This window comes from Oxyura jamaicensis, chromosome 17 (assembly GCF_011077185.1).
Source record: "Oxyura jamaicensis isolate SHBP4307 breed ruddy duck chromosome 17, BPBGC_Ojam_1.0, whole genome shotgun sequence".
NCBI lineage: Eukaryota > Metazoa > Chordata > Aves > Anseriformes > Anatidae > Oxyura > Oxyura jamaicensis.
Genome location: NC_048909.1, coordinates 10,999,893 through 11,004,776, shown reverse-complemented (window position 1 = coordinate 11,004,776; position 4,884 = coordinate 10,999,893). Strand labels below are relative to the sequence as shown.

The following is a 4,884-nucleotide window of genomic DNA, read 5'->3' as shown; positions in this document are numbered from 1 at the left end:
CTAATGCCTTGTTAAGAGCATCCTAAGTGGCCACAAAAAGAAAAGTTAAAATGCTTTAAACTCTGAACCTACTCCTGATAGACCTGCAGTGCAAGAACTTCTTAAAACCTTCCTCAGACTGTGGAAGTTAGGGTGTGTTATCACTGGGAGGTCACCACGTGCCAACCCCAGCAGGAGACACTGTGGCAGGGGGAGCAGAGGACAGGCACAGCTCCAGCACCTTAGAGGGGCCTTCATCAGTTATCTACCTGCACGTCTCACGGCCTGTCCCTGGACACTGCACTCCCCTCACTGCGTGGCCAGTCCCCACATTGCTGTCCCACCCCTCCAACAACTTTCCACCAGCATCTCCCAATGGGCAGCTCTGGGAGGGTGGGCAGCCATGGCACCTCCCTTTCTGCCTCCCTCTCTGGCTTCCACCCCATGCACCCCAGGCTCCCCCTGCTCGTTTGTAGACTGCAATGCTGAGAGGCAGCGTTTTTTGGCCAAATGCTGCATTTTGCCAAGCCTGTCCCTCCAAGTGATGTGCACTCTGCTGCACGTGGCACTGCTAGTCAGTTCATTATCCTATTAGATTCCCACACAGCACCTGCTCAATTGGAGCCTCGTGTGCTGGCAATTAATATGTTATGCCCTGATTAATTAGCAGGGTTAATTATGATTGCTGTTGCTTAAACCTATGTAGAGAGAGATGGCATCATGTTGCTGTGACTCGCAGTGCTGAGGATGCACCCCTGGGAATTGGGACCAGCACATGTTAGCAGCCGTCTGTCCCCGTGGGACACGTTTGCTTGTTCCTGCAGTGCTGCAAGCCTGGGACTTGTGTCCCCGCTTGTTCTGATTATTGTTTCCTTAAAGGGTGGCACCTCTGTGCTACTGGATGATGAAAATGAACCTAACCAGTTGGTGCCACAGGCACTGAAGGGAATGAGGTCTCCTGCATTTTGGCCTACATTTTATTCAGTGGAACATAAAGTTCATTATTTACAAGGTAAGAACGCAACCACCAGACTGGCACCAATCCCAAATCTGCAAAAGCTTCCCAACCTAGACAGATGCTCTGGGGCTTTCACAGTGCTGAAAGGCTTCTGGGCAGCTTCGCAGGTGCTGGTGCCCACACTGGCAAGCCACAGCCAGGTGCAGCCGCAGGTTGGGAACAGGTGGATCTGGATGCAAGAAGGGAAGCCAAGGGGGTCAGGCAGGCACCACAGGAGGAACTTCTCAGCTTGGCAGCCAGAAAAGCTGGAAAAGAACAGCACAGGTAAGATCAACACCCCCACCTCCTTTCCTCCTTCCCCCCTCCACACACAGAGCTGAGCATCACCAGTTGCCTGTTAGGCTTTTGATTTGTCTGCGTGTGAAATAGTGAGACTTGGGGCCTTTTTGGCAGTTGTGAGTGAGAGATGACCACCCTTCTCATTGACTTATCCTTTTGAAGCTATCATCACTCATTTCTCTTGGGAAGAGAATGTGAGGCACTGGTAAATAATATAGGATTGTGTATTTCTTTATCTCCAATAGTGTGTTGTCTCCTACATGCTGTTCTGTTCTAACAACATCCATCAAGACAAATGCATACCTGAGCACAGCCTCCCTCAAACCTCAGAAATCTTTTTCTGAGGTCACAAACTACAAAAAAGACAAAGAAGAAACAAGAAGGAAATTGTGCAAACAATTAAGCATTTTTTTCAAGAGACATAGAGGATTCCCCTTGTCTGCACAAGGCAAGCACCAAAATAAGAATGCCACATCTCAAACACAAGGCAATCTATTATTCTCAGAGCAGTAACATGATACATTATCAGCCACCTTATCCTAGCAAAATGTATCATTACCTGCACTTTCTGCACTTTCCAGATCAATCCACTTTAAAAATGTAGTAATATAGAAGGGTATTAGGTACTAGAAAACTCATTATGAAAATGGCGCACTCAAATTCTTTAAAGGTGATATTTCATAAAATATACTATGCCTAGCTCTTGGCTCAATCATTCTTTTTAATAGCTCCATAGCAGCCAGAAAATAAAGTATTCATGAAGATTGAAGAAGATGATCCCATGAACTTCAATTTAATTGGTGCAAATTAAAACGATCCATCTTTTCACGCTGCCCGTCTATCTCCAATCATCAGTGCACCGCACGTCCAGCACCCTGATTACAATTATCTTTTAATAGGAAAACTTGTCACTTTTTGTGTGATTTACATAAGCTTGCACAAACTTACTGGTATCATTTAGGGTTGGAATGTATGATTTTTTTTCATCTGAGTCCCTTGATATAGTTGGGGGGGGGCACAGAGGTGAGGTGAGCTCTTGGCAGGGGGCTCATTTACTGCACTTAAAGCCTGGACTTGTACAAGAAGAATGCCAGAGTGCAGCCTTCAATACATCTTCATTCACCAGACCTCCCCCCAAAGAAGTGCTAATGCAGCCAGATTTCATGGTGTCTTTGCAATGACCATTGCAATTACAATACAAAAACCTAGATGACATTTTGACTTTTAATTAGGAGGGAAATGATGCTGGTCCCTGCTGATGGCTCTCTCTCTCCCTCCAACTGCTCCTAGCACTCCCATCCTGAGAAGGTACCCTGCAGGGTTTAATAAGCCATCAAATCATAGTGGTGTGGGACGTATTCTCAAGAGTTCAAATAGAATTACCATAAATGTATGTTTACTGTTCCTGGTCTAGTGTCTGGGATCTGGCTGAGGACCCTCCAGCCAGGAGCAGCAAAAAGGACACACCGTACTAATTATTGCTACTATTAATATTACTATTTTCTTTGTGATGGCCACACTCCAACAGCGAGGACACTGCAGAATGATTCATGGCCTGAAGCCGTTTATGTATATGTTTCAATTTTCTTTCCTTATCTTTGAAAGGCAACCGTCCTTATCAGAGATGGCTTCAATGCCTTAAGATGTCTTGAGATTTAGCTCTGTCTTCTGAGGACGGATTTTTCTATGCATTGAAATAATTAGTATTGTTTAGCTTTTGCCTGTGCGTTCTGTGATAATATTAACCCTAAACAAGAGGTAGGCAACCCAAAGAACAACAAATGCAACTGGTTCATTCTCCATGATCCTACTGAACCTTTTGCACTTCTACCGAAGCCCATGAAGAACAGTTTTTAAAAAGCATGAGTTTCCAGCTCCGCCTTTTCCATAGCGATGGAGAGCAACTAAAACTCCTTGCTGCACAGTGCAGCACGGACCCCGCAGGGTTATCAGTGTGCAAGTATTAAACTTTTTAGCACATCCACTGCAAAGCAATTTTGAGGAGTCCTTTGCTGGAACAGTTCAAATGAAACTCATGGCTGATCTCATTAAGCACTTGTCTCATTTTGGTGCATGAATATTAAATAGGAACGTGCACGAGCAGGACACCACAGAAAGGGACATTTTTCCTCTCAGCTCAGTGCAGCTGCTAGAGCAGGTGCCCGGGGGCTCTGCAGGGGTGTGGGAGCCGGTGCCCTTCCTCCCGGTCACCACGCACCGAGAGTGGCAGAGGCGGGTGGCAGCACAAGGGCTACGGAGGGTTTGCCACAGGAGATGGCCCCTCTGCCTTCCATTCACACCTGCACTTGTGCAAAAAGAACCGTGGGCGAGGGCAGAGGAGCCCTAAGAGGGTGCCCAGGGAGCCAGAAGGGAGCACAGCTCTGCTCCCCTCGTGCCAGGCCCCCTCAGGGCCTGCCCGCCCTTGCCACCCCACAGCTGGGTACCCCTGCGTGCGCTGTGCTCCCCAGGCAGTGCCATGGCCTCTACAGATCAGTCTTTTGTCACAGCAAACAACACTGGTCGTTATGACCCAAATAAACTCCAATCCACTTGATCTATCAGGGAAACGTGTGGTGCTGACCTGCCATAAATCCCCAAGGCGGCGGGAGAGGCGGCTGGCACCGGCCCCCCCTCGCCCCTGGCCGGCCGCCTACCTGCCGCTCTCCCCGGGTAAGCAGGTAATCATGAGCTGCCACAGAAAGGTGACCCATTAACGTGATGGATTTGGTGTGAAAAACAAATGGACTGAGACCTGCGGATTGCTGTCCTTACCGCACCTTGGCCTTTTGTTCTGTCATATCAATATCCGCACGGGGCCTCATTACACGCCGCCCCGGTGCCGCGAGGGGAGCGCGGGGTCAGCCCGCCGCGGGCCTCGCTCCTCTGCCATCCACTGCGTCAAAAAGAGCCATGCAGGGAGGTGACCCCTTGTTTCCTGCTTTCCCCTCATTGCGGGGCTCACTGAGGGCCAGAGGCAGATGGGTGCAGGAATGCCCACCCAGGGAGTGCCTTCCTGTCCACAACGCCAAATTCTGCACTGTTCGCTCGATGCAAGGTAAGTTAAAAACGGGAATGTTTTACACCATATGCCAATCCAGTAATGCAAACAACTGAGTAACACGTTAGCTATGCTGCTGAGCAGATTTGCTTTTTCTCTCCCGGTGAGGCTTAGCCCTCAGCTTTCTCCCTGTCGGCTCAGCCCCACAGCCCGCCCAACAAGCTGCGGAGGCTACGCCACGCCGCCAGTGCGCCTATGGCTGCTTGGAGCCACTGCTGCAGCCGGGCAAGCCCAAAGCACAAGGTGCGAGGACGTCTGCCACTGCAGCAGGGAGAAGGAGGAGGAGCAGCAGGGAGAGCAGAGCTGACCTTGAGGCTGCCTGAGACTGACCCTGAAGCAGCGAAATTCTCCATTCTGTTCACAGGCACTGTCATCTCTCACCTTGCAGAGAGTGCTCTCCTTGCCCATTTATCATCACAAATGTTTCTATTTAGGCTTATTTGTTTGTACAGTTAAGCCCCGTTACATTTACACCAAGAAGAAGGACAAATTGTGATTTTATCCAATGTTAGATCATATCACTCCTTGCTACAACATTCACAGCATTAAT

At 49.0% G+C, this 4,884-nt stretch overlaps 1 long non-coding RNA gene across 1 annotated transcript; it reads left to right on the top strand.

The window, feature by feature from the left end:
- Window positions 1–727: 727 nt before the first annotated feature.
- On the top strand, window positions 728–2,062 carry LOC118175255. Its single transcript, XR_004754924.1, has 3 exons — window positions 728–991; window positions 1,097–1,261; window positions 1,522–2,062. It is a non-coding gene; the product is annotated as an uncharacterized LOC118175255 (long non-coding RNA).
- Window positions 2,063–4,884: the final 2,822 nt, after the last annotated feature.